At 53.6% G+C, this 15,230-nt stretch overlaps 1 pseudogene; it reads left to right on the top strand.

The window, feature by feature from the left end:
- The first annotated feature begins 12,910 nt into the window (after positions 1-12,910).
- LOC119292512 lies at positions 12,911-14,089 on the top strand (annotated as a pseudogene).
- The last annotated feature ends 1,141 nt before the right edge of the window (positions 14,090-15,230 follow it).

The following is a 15,230-nucleotide window of genomic DNA, read 5'->3' as shown; positions in this document are numbered from 1 at the left end:
GAAGCAAAAATAGTTGTGATTAACTGTACTAAAAAAGGAGCATAGATGCTTATTTTTAATGACTTATTACAACTCAGAAATAAAAAGAAGTAAAAATAGTTGTGATTAACTTTACTAAAATATGAGCATAGATGCTTATTTTTAATGACTTATTACAATTCAAAAATAAATAGAAGAAAAAATAGTTATGATTAATTTTACTAAAAAATGAGAATAGAGGCTTATTTTTAATGACTTATTACAACTCAGAAATAAAAAGAAAAAAATAAATATAGCAGAAAAGAAAAAAAACTATATAAAAAGCTACTCAGAAATGAGCATATATGCGCTTATAGAGGAAATTCAAATTAAATTCATAATAAATTTCAAGAGAAATTCGTATGAATTTAGCCTAAATTCCCTATATAAGGGCATCTATTTTCATTTTCAGAGGAGCTCAATAAGGCAGAGAGGAAGGGGCTTATAAACCGGTCTGATTCCCCTCCGGTTGGCGAGGTGGGACTAAACTTTGGCCGCAACGAGGACCAACCCTTTAGTCCCGGTTGGTGGAATGGACCGGGACTAATGGTCGTCCTTTGGTCTCGGTTCAGGCCACCAACCGGGACCAGTGGTGGTGGGCCAGGAGCGAGGGCCATTAGTCCCGGTTCGTCCCACCAACCGGGACCAATAGGTCCAGACGAACCGGGACCAATGGCCCACGTGTCCCGGCCGGCCCCTGGGGCTCACGAACCGGGTCCAATGCCCCCATTGGTCCCGGTTCTGGATTGAACCGGGACTAATGGGCTGGACCGGCCTGGACCATTGGCCCCTTTTCTACTAGTGATCGTGCCCGCACAGCTCGCTCCCGTCGCTACAAACGTGCCATCCCACGTCAAACGGATCGAGGCCGTGCACATCGCTACCAACCCGTCGTGCTCACCGCACGACCCGGCCCTATACTTCTACGCCAAGCAAACTACGTCCATGTTGTGACACCACGCAGGGCTGTCACGTACATGAAATAACAGAAGGAAAAACTAGGCTAAGTCCTGGACCTACATGATTCAAGTAAATCCTAACAAATCACCCCCTTACTTGGGTCGTCCGAGCTGCACCTCCTCGACGCCGATCCTCTTCTTCAGCTCCATGAACTGAACTCTGCCCAGGCACTTGGTGAGCACGTCCGCAAGCTGATCTTCAGTGCCCACATACTCGATGTCAATCTTGCCAGTCTCAACACAGTCACGGATGAAATGATACCTCAAATCAATATGCTTGCTACGATCGTGGTGCACCGGATTCTTGCTCAAAGCAATTGCAGACTTGTTGTCCACCAGCAGCTTGACACTCTTCACTTCAGTGCCTTGAATATCCGCGATCAGCCTGCTCAACCATACTGCTTGCATAGCTACTGCAGCTGCCGCCACGTACTCCGCCTCACAGGAGGACATGGCGATGATCTTCTGTTTCTGTGATGCCCAGGTGATCAGGTTTTGTCCAAGGAAGAACACTGACCCGCTTGTGCTCTTGCGGTCGTCAAGATCACCGCCATGACCGCTGTCACTGTACCCCACAAGGTCTGGTTCATCACCTCCCCCTCGCTGGTACTTGCATCCGTGGTGAAGTGTACCGCTGATGTAGCGCAGAAGATGCCTCACCGCAGCCATATGCTGCGCTGTCAGCGCCTCCATGTAGCGGCTGACAATCCCAACCGCGTAGGCAATGTCTGCTCGAGTGTTTGCCAGATAGCGCAAGCTGCCCACCACGCTCCTGTAGTAGGTCGCGTCCACAGATGGACTCCCATCGCTCTTCGATAGCCGCAGTCGGTTTTCCATCGGTGTTGAGCACGGCTTGCAGCCTGTCATCCCCGTCTGCTCGAGGATCTTGCGGGCATAGCTACTCTGGCAAAGTGTGATGGTGCCGCCCTTCTGCTCGACCTCGATCCCGAGATAATAACTCAGGGGGCCGAGATCACTCATGCTGAAAGTGCACTGCATCTCCGCATTGAACTCTGCGATCTCGCCGGCGTTGGCGCCCGTGATGATAAGATCATCTACGTACACCCCCACAAGCAGGAGGGTGTCGCCACTCCCGCGCTTGTACACAGCATGCTCAAGCGGGCTCCGCTCGAAGCCGAGAGCCGCGAGTGCACTGTCTAGCTTGATGTTCCAGGGCCACGGCGCCTGCCGCAGCCCATACAGCGCCTTGCGCAGCTTCAGAACAGCTTGTGCATTGTTGGTGTCGATGAAGCCCTCCGGCTGCCGCACGTACACTTCCTCGGCCAGTTCTTCGCTGAGGAATGCCGACTTCACGTCCATATGGTGAACGTGCCAGCCACGGTGCGTGGCGAGCGCGACCAGCACGCGCACCGTCTCCATCCGCGCCACCGGCGCGAACACCTCCTCAAAGTCCATGCCCTCTCTCTATGCATATCCCTTAGCAACCACGAGCTTTATGCTTGATCACATTACCTTGAGGATCTTCCTTTATCTTGAACACCCATTTCAGCCCAATGGCCCGGTGTCCAGCAGGGAGCTCCGTCAGCTCCCATGTCTCGTTGTCGCGGATGGCGCGCATTTCCTCCTCCATGGCTTTTCTCCAGCACCCTTCAGTGAGTGCGTCGTCGACGTTGTCGGGCTCCTCAGCAGCGAGCAGGCACAACCCACTGTACTCGATCTCGACCGGCTCGGCGTGGTCGATCACTTCCTCCATTATGCGAAACCGGCGCGCCACCCCCTCCGTGTCATGAGTCTCTCCTGTAGGAGGCGTCACGAACGGCACAAGAGATGGCTCTGGCGTGCGTGGCTCGCTGGATGCCGACGGAGCACACGGTGTCGCCGGGGGCGTCCGGAGCGCGGTCGCTGTTGCTGCTGGGCTCGGTGCTGTCGACGGTGTACTCTATAGTGAAGGTAGCAGGTGCGCCCATGGGCACAGCCGCATCAGGCGCCGCCTCCCAGTTCCACGGACGATCTTCATCAAAGACCACGTCGTGGGTGACGTGCAGCTTGCGGGTCGCTGGGTCGTAGACGTGGTAGGCCTTGCTGCCGTCCTCGTACCCTATGAACACCATCGGCGCTGCGCGGTCTGACAGCTTGGTGACGCCTGGTCCAACTTTCTTCACGTAGGCGGTGCACCCAAAGGTGCGCAGGTAGGTGATGTTCCGGCGTCGACCGTGCCATGCCTCGTAGGGGGTGACACCATCCAGAGCACGCGTGGGCGCCCTGTTCAGGATGTGCACCGCTGTTTTCACAGCTTCTCCCCAGAACTCACCGGGTACTTTCATGGCCTTGAGCATGCTCCGGGCGGTCTCGACCACCGTCTGGTTTCGGCGTTCCACGACACCGTTCTGCTGCGGGGAGTACGGCGCCGTCGTGTACCTCTTGACATCATTCTCGTGGCAGTACGTTTTGAACGCGATGGAGTTGAACTCGCCGCCCCGGTCCGTCCTGAATGCCAGAAGCATCACGCCGCTCTCGCTCTCGGAGTGCCTTGACCTTGCGGAAGAACTTGAAGGCTTCGTCCTTTGTCCGCAGCATCTCCACCCACATATAGCGGCTGTAATCGTCGACGATGAGGAGGAAGTATCGGTTGCTGCTCGGTGTCGCCGGTGTCACCGGCCCGCACAAGTCACCGTGTACCAGCTCCAGGCCGCGCTCCGCGCGATATGAAGACGCGCGTGGGAACGGTGTTCGGTGCATCTTGGCAAGAGCGCACCCGTCGCAGAGTTGGTCCACCCGTGCAATCGACGGCACGCCGCCAACCATGCCCTTGCTGGAGAGGTCATGCAGCGCCCTGAAGTGAAGATGCCCATAGCGTGCGTGCCAGTGCCACGCTGTGTCATCGGCCTTGGCGAGGAGGCACACTGGCCCTGTGACGTCGAGCTGCAGCATGTACAGGCGGCTCCTAGTGCGCCTCACGCGCACGAGCAGCAGCTTCTCCTGGTCGAAGATGCTCATCACACCGTCCTCGATCACCGTCCGGCAGCCCACCTCGTCAAGCTGCCCGATGCTCACAATGCTGCTTCTCAGCTGGGGTATGAAGTACACCCCCGTCAGTGCGCGGTGCGACTTGTTCCTGCAGTTAAACATCACTGTACCACGTCCACGTATGTCAACAGACGAGCCATCGCCGAACCTGACCGTGCCAGTCACCGTCTCATCAAGCACGGAGAACACAGCCCGTTCGCCTGTCATGTGGTTTCTCGCGCCCGTGTCCAAGTACCACACATTGCTCGCCGTCTGCGCCGGGATCACGGCCTTCTCGTTGAGGAAGACACGCTCGCGTGCCGGCTCGACGTGGATCTGGGCGAGTCCGCAGCTCACCGCCATGAACAGCGCAGGTTGATCCTCCTGGGCTTGGTTGAGGTTGGCCTCTTCCCTGCGCTACTGCTTGGGCTTGGTGCAGTCCCGAGCCATGTGGCCCTGGACCCTGCAGTTGTGGCAGTTCCCCTTGAAGCGGGAGCCGCCGCCCGATGACCCTCGGCCACCGCCAGGCGCGCCGTCTCCGGGCGTGCTGTCCTTGCTCTTTCCACCATGTCCTCTGCCGCGTCCGCGACCGCCACCACGGCCGCTGCCCCGACCACCGCTGCGCGACGACTGTCGTGGAATTAACACGTCAGATGTCCTAGTGTGAGGACTTAGTCGCGAGGCCAATGCACTTATGTGGTAGCTTGAGAGGGGTTGAGCGGAATCGAGAGAACGCAACACAAGACAAAGATTTAGACAGCTTCGGGCCCCGGGAAACATCATCCGGTAATAACCCTACATGCTGTTTGAGGCTAGATCTCATTATCATCACGAGGGAGTCGCCGTAAACCGGCTCTCCTCTAGTTGTGTCTAGCCCTAGAGATTGTTTCTTGCTTGTTCCTCTTTGGGGAGCCCTGCCCCTCCTTATATATGTTGAAGGGGCGGGTTACATGTGGAGTCCAACTCGGACTTTAACTTAAACTATTTTGACTTCCTTTCCTGGGCTTCTCAACGTCTGCCGGTTTAACATTGTGCCGGTTTAACATTGTCTGCCGGTTTAACATTGTCTGCCGGTTTAACATTGTCTGCCGGTTTAACACTTGCCGGTTTACCGTCTGTCTTAGCCATCTGTCTTAACTATCTGCCGGTTTACCATCCGCCGGTTTACCAAGTCCCGACCGGTTTACGACTCCGGCCGGGCCATACCGCGGGGTATATCCCCGACATTAGCCCCCAGTTTAATTTGGATTTATCCATGTTAAACTGATCCTGATCATCCTTAAGTCCTTGCCACTTCCTTCTTCTAGAAAATCCGGTTAAATAGACCAACTTCATAATCAATTTGCAGTTTATCATTGCCAAGATCACCGGTTTATGAATATTGATAGCACCGGGTCATACTTGTAGTTAACATCCAGCTTGAAAATATACCTCTTTATATGACTATCACTTGTAGCCCCCAAGTCTTAAGAAGGTAGCAGCTTAAGACTTGCTTCAATATAAACATCACAATCTTGAAGAAATCCAGGTTGTTCATCTCAATCACTAGTCAGAATTGAGTATTCCACATATGTAGCCCCCAAGTGCCGGGTTGTCATGCTTGCAACAACCTGGGACTTGTAATTTCCTGATGCTCATAAAAACTTCAACCAGTGTAGCCCCCAAGGCCCGAGTCATTATGCAATAATGAGCAGGGACTTTGTAAATATGATCTTGTAAACTTTGAACAGCAACAGCTTAAGACAAAATAATATTGAGCTGGGACTTGATATATACTTCAATGAAAATAACATCATATGATGTAATCCCCATTATGGGGTTTGAATCCACGTCCACGAGGTTAAGAGCCTTATGCTTTACCAACTGAGCAGTGGACCCTTCAATATAATGAATAAAAAAGCTTTGTACCTTGAATTGTTGACAGGAGCAATTGGTAGCCCCCAAGGGCCGGCTCATTATAATGTGATGAGTCGGGTCTTCAATAAGATGAACAAAGAATGACTTTGCATTAGCCCCCAAGTGTCATGGTGCATGCTTGCAGCGACTTGAGACTTGCATATTTGAAGTAATCTCAACTTAAATAATGTAGCCCCCAAGTGTCGGGTTGTAAGCCTACAGCAACTCGGGACTATTCCTTCAATTGTAGAATAAAAATCATATCCATTGATAATATGATATCCATTGCGCTAAAGCGACTTTGAAAACCTTAATCATAATACTGGTTATTGATAACCATAATAGAAATCCAGCCATGTTGGCTATTTGAATAATATACCCAATGATTTATAAGCGCATAATTCCAATGGCGCAATCCAAATATATGCTGGCGACTTATAGTCCAAAGCTAGGCCGGGTCAATAAACACCGGATTATAAGTGATTATGTACTGACAACTTGTAGTTGAAAGTCGAGCCGGGTTAATGAACATCGGGTTAATTTGATGACTGAGAAGTCATACCAGGTCAAAGAAACCGGTTCAACATAAAATTTATCAAAAGAGAAAACTCTTGACAAAGGCAAATAAAACCGTGTAGTCGAGGCTTTTTGGGGGCTGCCAGGCCCAAATTTGAGGCTTTTTGTGGGCTGCCAGGCCACTGAGTTGAACCATTTAACAAAGCCTTTTAAGATGGACCTCCAACTAACCAATCACCGTTTTAACTTTGACAAGTGCAGGGTCTCAATGAGAGTAACTGTCAAATGTTCGAAGGGCCGTGCCAGGATGACCTGGATAGGAGTGTCTTACTTGATGAAGGCAGGTTAACCCGGGATTTTAGGTAAATATACCAGGCTTCCAAGCCATGGGTCGATACCCAGTTACAAGGGTCCGTTCAAACTCCTGTGTATTTGACACAAGGAGCCCCCAAGTAACATGATGAGCTGTGCTCATTAGGTGCCTATGTTTGAGCTGTGCGTAGCAACAAAACTCTCTTTGGCCCCTTGGGTGTGAAGCTCCCAAGCTTTGTTGTGGCGTGATAGCCGGATTAATGAACAGAACTCCGCTTTGTCAGCTGAAGCCCTCATGTAACCAATAATGTGATAAGCCAATAAGGCGGGATACCCATGTTTGAACCGCGCGTCATGGCAACAAGTCCTCTTTGGTAACCTTTAACTTTTTTGAGAACTCGAACTTGCGAGAGATGAATTCTTTTTGAGCCGGAATTTTGAACCGGATTTGAGAGCTTCAAAGCTTCATGATAGATAAATTTCCTTTGAACCGGATTGTAAACCGGATATTTGGAGAGCTTCAATGAGACTGACCTCCCTTGAGCCGGATTTTGAACCGGAATCCTTTCTGATGACCCGGAACTTCTTCATTGAGTCAGGATTTTTTTATATACTTTTTGAGCCGGAAATTCTCTGACGGCCCTTAAATTTTCATCAATATAACAGTAGCCTCCGGGACTGGGTTATCTTTCCCTTCATCGTCCTGGGGTTTTTGAATTTGCTGAAACTGGCAAGATTCGCTAAGTCATGTCATCGTAGCCCCCAAGTTTTAAGATGGCTCGAGGGGTTGGCTTGAGATTCTCCATTCTTGACTGTGACATAAACCGGCATATGGTTGAACAGCGGAACGCAAAAATGTGTTGATGCTGGAGGCGAAGTGGCGAGTTGATGAACTTTACAACACTCATTGTATATTCTTGGCGTTGATAACGCGATGTGAATCCATGGAAACTTGAGGTCAACTGTGGCGGGTTATAAATGATCCCATTGGAATTGTGTCAGTAACCCGGCCAGTGGGTCATCCACGCTGATTGTTGGAATTACCCAAATTACAGTAGCAACGATTTGTACTCCAATTCACTGAGCCATTCGTTGGAGGCTGATAATATATTATGATCTGCTCCAGATTTGTTGAAATAGACCGGATTGAGGGGTGGCAACTTGCACACGTTTGTTGATAACTTGTGTGCCCAGGTATAACCTTGATGTATTGATGGAAATCAGTCTGCAAGGGTAGCGACTTTAAGCGCTTCTGTTGAGCGAAACAACATGGATAAATGTCAGTGCAAAACGATGATGTCATGCACTCCGTATCCACAGTATAACTCCTCTTTAGCGATGAACAACTGTCCTGAGACATTTGAACGACAGATAAACTTGTTGTCTCCACTGCGAACATGGGACCGTTGTCCTGTGTATAAAAAGATTAAAAGGAGAATAATTGTTCTCAAAGGAATTCAACATGCATTGATAACATAAATAAAGTGGATAGGACCTGGTATTTCCGTGAAACGTCGAACCAGTCAAATATGCTGGTGGTGAGATGCAGAGGCTGCAGCGGTTCAGAACAGACCCACCGAGTCAGTTTTTTTTCCGAAGGTAGTAACTGTTGACCGAGTGAAAGCCTTCACGTCTAATCAACTAACCACTTATCCATCAAATTCTGAAATGGGTCGTTCCCATCAATCAGTAGCATACTTAGTTCAGACCGTGAGTCCTTTAGCTTGTTTCTCTGTGTGAGATCTTGCTCCCTCTCCCTTTTGGCATGATTTACTTTTTGATATGGCATGCACACACAGCTTATTATTGGCATCCCAGCTCCAACCTTGTATTTTAATCACCAGGTCTTGCCATTTGAACTCGTTACCTCCACGAAATAATACCATAGCTCAACACAGATCGGTGTGGCAACAACCAAGAGACGGGTCACATCGGCCGAGTCCATAGCAGCAAAGGTGAACCGGCGGAAGTCAGAGCGGTTCACGGGAGACTCGCGGCAGCTCAAGACGGTCCACGAAGCGGAGACAGGCTGGCGTCCAACGCAGTGACTCAGGGTATCATGAGAAAAATGGCGACGGCGGTTCAAGGCCGCGGTAATGCATGACCCGCCACCACAGTGAAGATAGAGCGGCGGCTTGTCACAAGATGGTAAGGCGATGGCGACAGCAGCATCTGGCGGTTCAAAATGATATCCGTCCGGTTGGTGCGGAGGTGCGTCTCGGGCGCGGAGATGAACCGGCCACATCGACGTTGCTCCGGCTGGTCGACGAGGTGCGCCCGTTACCGCGTCGGGTTTGGAGTGGCAGCCTGCACCGACGGTGACCCGGGGCCGGCTTGTGGTCGGAGCGGTGCGCACGTCAGGCAGCAAAACACTGCCGCGGCGGAGGTGGCTTGTGGCCGAGGCGAGCGAAAGCAGTTCAAGCTCACACCGGCGGGTCACACTTGCCCGGCAGCGCGAGGCCATGGCAGGTCGAGGCAGTTCGTCCGCACAGTTCAGGCTAGTTTGGGAAACGAGCAGTAGAAAAAATCAGAGTTGGCCCGGCCTCCATGAACTCTTGGGGGCAATCCCTCCGCAGGCCGTTCAATCTGCACCATGAGTCTGTTCTTGTCGCTTCCAAGGTCTTCAAACTACAGGCTCCCGCGGCATGTTTAACAGGCACCCGGAGCGAAATAGGCGGGTCACGGTGGAGGCGAGCTCGCGGGAGATGCGGAGCGCCCAGAGCTGCAGCCGCTGTGACGCGGGGTGCGCGGACGCGCAGAGGTCCGGCGAACCGGCACAACACAATCAGTTTGGGCGAGGCGGTGAGCCAAGGCGCGACAGCCTGGGTCACAGCCAGCATGGATGGGGTAGCTCGGTACGCAGGGATGCCGACGGGCGGCTCCATGGAGACACGACACAAGGCCATTGCGGTTGCAGGTACGAACCGGCGATGGCGGAGGCGCAATGACTGTTTGTGGAGGCCGAAGCCGTTGCTGTGACGTGGTGGCTGGGTCCACTTGACCCGGCGGCGATTCAATACCGGGATAGCAGCGAGGCGGAGCGGCGCCCCTCGGCATCTCCGGTTGAGGAGGTGCTCGATGACGGCTCTTTAGCAGAAGCAGAGGCAGGATGCGGGGTGGGCCGAGCCAGCAGAAGCAAAACGGCTCCGGAGTACAGCAGTAAGGGCGCACCAGCGGCCGGAACGGGCTTGGTCGGGACCGGTCAAAGCGGAGCGGCGCGGGGCACGTACTTTGGGCGTGGAGAAGCCGTCATGGGCACGGAGGAGCCAGATGACTTGGTGGATCCGGCGCGCTCGCGGCTGCGGAAGCTGGAGAGGCGCGCGGCCTGCAGCGGGCACAAAGGGGGGCGAGGCCGAGCCGACGGTTATCGGAATGAGCACCGCCGGAAGGGGCGCGACCAGGCGTCCGCGCGAGGGGAGGCGAGGCTCCCGCTCAGGTTGGTGACGGGGACACAACGCCGATATGACCCGGTGGCCGTGTGACCCGGTTGCCTCCTCCGTCGCGGTATGACCCGGTGGCGGTTCAACACTGGAACGGCAATTCCACGGAGGCGGAAGCGACTCAGGCGTGGGAGACCCTGGCAGGGCGCAGCGGTGAGATGGAGCAGCGAACTTCTTGAATCCCCGGCGGTTTTCGCGGTTACGGCGGTTTAGGCAAAGGACCTCGGCGGCTCGGATCACGCGAAGATAGCAGAGGATCACAGCGGGTCGAGGAGGCATAAGAATTAAGAACGGATCCGTGGCAATGGGGCGGCTCAGTAACAACAATCTGAAGAGACCGTGGCCGAATCGAAACAGGCGGCGTCGATGCGCCGGCAAACCACGGCGGAGGAGGTAATCCGACGAGGCATGACGGCCTGGCGGTTGAAGTCTGAGACTAGGCCGCGCTGGCAAAGCAGAATAGTAAGGCAGGGCAGCAGCGACGACTTACCTCTGCCACCACCGCGGCCTGGGGGTAAGCTCGGCGCGCTCGGACTCGGGTAACTCGGCACGCTGTAGCTCTCTCACGAGGAGTAGCAGAAGAGGCTCGAGGCGCTCGTCGGTTTAGCGGAGATGGGGGTGATCCGGCGACTTGGCATAGCTGAAATGCTGCCGGAATGGTGGCTCGGCAGCGGCCGGTGGGTTGGATCTTTGGAAACGCAGCAGTGGCGAGGCGGTCGGCAGTTTGTCACTTGCGGCACACCTGCGGCCATATCGGTAGAGGCGGGATGACGCGGAGTGAGGCTTGGGCAGAGGCGAAAACCGCCGCGGCTCGGATGGCCACTAGGCCGGTTCTCAGGCAGAGGCTAGGGCGTCGCAAAGCAAGGGCTGAATCAGCGCTTGCGTCCATGTCCGGGTCGTAGTTGACTTGGTCACTCCACGCCCTCCTCCTCTGCAGTATGTAACTCACGAAAAGTACAGACCCTGTTGACCTTGTGTGATGACGTGGTGCTCTACAACTCGGAAACAGTACTAGCAGTAGCGACAGACACCATCGGGATTTGGCGCACAGATGAGACGGGTTGCGACAGGAAACCGCGGTATCGACGACTTGTGATCCGACTGCTCCTTGATCGCACAACACGCTATCAATATTTCTCTTGCAATCATGTCGGTTCCTGTGATGTGATGTGTGCACTGATCGATCTCAAACACATCTTCAACCTGCAGCAGCGGCAGGGCCTCTGGCATAACCGTAATTTCTTAAACTCAAACCATCGTCTATCCCACAACGAGCTTCTCGGTCCGTAGGAGAGATCCCTTCAAGAACTCAACACCATCGTGCGCAGGCCCCATGGTGGGCGCCAACTGTCGTGGAATTAACACGTCAGATGTCCTAGTGTGAGGACTTAGTCGCGAGGCCAACGCACTTATGTGGTAGCTTGAGAGGGGTTGAGCGGAATCGAGAGAACGCAACACAAGACAAAGATTTAGACAGCTTCGGGCCCCGGGAAACATCATCTGGTAATAACCCTACATGCTGTTTGAGGCTAGATCTCATTATCATCACGAGGGAGTCGCCGTAAACCGGCTCTCCTCTAGTTGTGTCTAGCCCTAGAGATTGTTTCTTGCTTGTTCCTCTTTGGGGAGCCCTGCCCCTCCTTATATATGTTGAAGGGGCGGGTTACATGTGGAGTTCAACTCGGACTTTAACTTAAACTATTTTGACTTCCTTTCCTGGGCTTCTCAACGTCTGCCGGTTTAACATTGTGCCGGTTTAACAACGTCTGCCGGTTTAACATTGTGCCGGTTTAACATTGTCTGCCGGTTTAACATTGTCTGCCGGTTTAACATTGTCTGCCGGTTTAACACTTGCCGGTTTACCGTCTGTCTTAGCCATCTATCTTAACTATCCGCCGGTTTACCAAGTCCCGGCCGGTTTACGACTCCGGCCGGGCCATACCGCGGGGTATATCCCCGACAACGACCCCTCGCCCTGCTCGCGCTGCCTGTAGCGCGCCAGCCACTGCTCCTCAGTGAACATCAGGTTTCCACCGGCCTGCCCTGAGCCGCCGTGATCAAACCTCTCCTCGGCCGCTTTGACGCGTCCTGTTAGATCCTCAATGCTCAACGTATCGAGGTCAATAAGTGTTTCAATGGACAGGGCGATCTGCGAGTACCGTGGAGGCACCACATGCAAGAACTTTCTTACCGCCTTCTACTCGGTGACCTTGTCGCCAAGGATGTTCAGGTTGGTGACCATGGAGCCGAGTCGCATCGCGAAATCATCCACGGTCTCCCTGTCGCGGAACTCGATGGTCTCGAAGTCCCGCGCTAGCGACTGGGCCTTGGCTGCGCGCACGCGGTCGCCGCCGATGCGCATGGTGGCGATCGCGTCCCACGCCGCCTTTGCCGACGGCTTGACAGCCAGCGTGCCCACCATCTCAGGTGGCACCGCTCCAAGGATGGCCTCCAGCGCCATACGGTCCTCGTGGAAGTCGATGTCGCCGTGCTTGACGACGTCCCAATAGCCACGCGCCTCCAGCTTCACCTTCATCAGGAGCGACCAGTCGTTGTAGTTGGTCTTGGTCAGCATCGGCCAGTTCGCCGATCCAGACTCACGGATCACCTTCTGCACCACCGGCGCCGCCAGCTTGCGGCAACGGATCGTGCGGCTCCGTCCGCGTCGCGAGAGCGAGACAGTGATCGCGAACAGCGCGCTGGTGACCTCGATGGTGACCTCGACCCTGACTTGTCGCCCTTCTCAGTCTGCACCGGCTTCTTTTCGCCGGCCATGTCGACAGGATCTCTGACGAGGCTTTGATGCCAATTGTCGTTGCCACTGGGCAACTCTCTCGCTCGCTCGCTCGATCTACTGATGAGATTCAGCTAGAGTTCAGAGAGGCACGAAGTGGTTTTTGCGCCACGAACTGGCTTGCGGCCTTTTCTGTTTTCTCTTCTTATTTCTTGCGTAACGATCGTGCCCGCACAGCTCGCTCCCGTCGCTATAAACGTGCCATCCCACGTCAAACGGATCGAGGCCGTGCACATCGCTACCAGCCCGTTGTGCTCACCGCACGACCCGGCCCTATACTTCTACGCCAAGCAAACTACGTCCATGTTGTGACACCACGCAGGGCTGTCACGTACATGAAATAATAGAAGGAAAAACTAGGCTAAGTCCTGGACCTACACGACTCAAGTAAATCCTAACAGTCCGCGGTCCCGCTGCGTTCCGTGTGGGCGTCCAACTTCAATTACCAATCGGCCAACCTCCGCCACGTCGCCAGCAGAGCCCAGTATGTCGCCGTCGCCGTGCACTACCCGGGCGTCGTCCACCACCCCAGCCAGGACCACAACGCCCTCACCGCCGAGCAGCGCTACGCTCTCGTGAAGGCCAACGTAGACGGCCTGAAGCCGCTCCAGCTCGGCATCGCCCTCTACGACAGCGACGGCGGGTACTTCGCCGCCTGGGAGTTCAACCTCCGCGACTTCCGCCCCCAGGCCGACCCGCACGACGAGAACTCCCTCGCGTACCTCGCCGGCCGCGGCCTCGACGTCAGCGCGCTGCGCGACCACGGCGTCAGCGCCGACATGCTAAGCAGGAAGCTGTTTGAATCCGGCCTGATCAGCGCTCGGCCTCGGCATGGGCGGTCGCGGAGTTGGATCACCTACGCCGGGGCCTACCACGTCGCGTACCTGCTCAAGATCATCACGGGCGGGGCCGCGCTGCCGTGAGACGTGGCCGGGTTCAACGGCGCCGTGCGGCGTTACCTCGGCGACCAGGTCTATGATGTGGCCACGATGGCGGCCGGCTGCCCGGCCATGCCACTGGGGTTGGAGCACATCGCCGATTACCTCAGCTTCCATCCGCCGCTGGGGAGCCCTCGCCTAGCAGCTGCCGCCGGCGTGCGCGCGCTGCAGGTCTTCATGCGGCTGAAGTACGGAGAGCTCGGCGGCGACGTGCGAAAATACCGGGGTCTTCTTAAAGGCCTGCACTAGCTAGGTCGATCTCACACCAACAATGCTGAGCCGAGAATTCGAAGCTCGTGCAAGGAAGACTGATGCTGACATCAAGTCCATGGTAAATCTGATCAAGTCCTTGGAAGTCCGAAGTCTGAAGGATTCCGTTTCAAAAAAAGTCAAAGAAAAAAACAGTACTTCCTATCGAAGAGAGTACTAAACCAGCGGCAATTAACATGGATCGAAGAGAGTACTACAGTTTTACAGTTCTCTTAGTATTATACCCCCTCCGTTCCTAAATAATTGTCTTTCTAGACATTTCAAATGAACTACAACATACGGATGTATGTAGACATATTTTACAGTGTAGATTCACTCATTTTACTTCGTATGTAGTCATTTGTTGAAATCTATAGAAAGACAAATATTTAGAAACAAAGTCAGTAGTATATACTGTAGTTTTTAAAAAGAGTTCAAGCACTAGATTTCGGTAAAGTCAAATTTCTGTTTCCGTAAAGTTTCATAGCTTTCTCAACAACAAAAAAGTTCAGGTAACAGGTACTATAGAAGGAAGTACTGAGGGTTCGGCAGTGACGTGGAGAGGTACCGAGGTGTTATTCAAGCCATCCACTATTGGTCGATCTGACACCAACAATGCTGAGTCGATAATTCAAAGTTCGTGCAAGGAAGACTGGTGCCGACTTGCATCCTTTAGTCGCTCTGATCAAGCTCTTGAAGTCTCAAGAATTAGTAGGAGTACTGCACTTTTGAAGTTCAATTATTAGACTTTCTTTTTTCCAGTAAAGCTTCATTTTACATATACTAAACCTAGCCAGGTTTAGTTTATGTGGTTTTCTTGACTTTTTCCTATCAGTAAAAATCGGGCCAATAGGATAGTGACACATTAATTTGTGGGGGAGCTGGCAGAGTGCGCTTCTGGGTGCGTTTGGCGATTTTGCTGGGGATAGATGGTCAAACTTTGGCTGTTGACTAGATTGCAACCGACTGGTTTGTTTCATTCGTCGGTCGCCGCTGAAATCGCTGGCCCTAGGCGCTTCGGGAGAGACCTCGTCGCCACCGCTGTACCGCCGAACAAGACTATATAAATAGCTTCTCCTTCCTCGCGGTCTCTGCCTCACCTTTCTTCTCGCCCCACATCCGAGCTCCTGTTCCCTTCATC

Source organism: Triticum dicoccoides, chromosome 4B (genome assembly GCF_002162155.2).
Source record: "Triticum dicoccoides isolate Atlit2015 ecotype Zavitan chromosome 4B, WEW_v2.0, whole genome shotgun sequence".
Lineage (NCBI taxonomy): Eukaryota > Viridiplantae > Streptophyta > Magnoliopsida > Poales > Poaceae > Triticum > Triticum dicoccoides.
The sequence above is the reverse complement of the archived record's forward strand: the minus strand, read 5'-3'. Positions and strand labels throughout refer to the sequence as shown.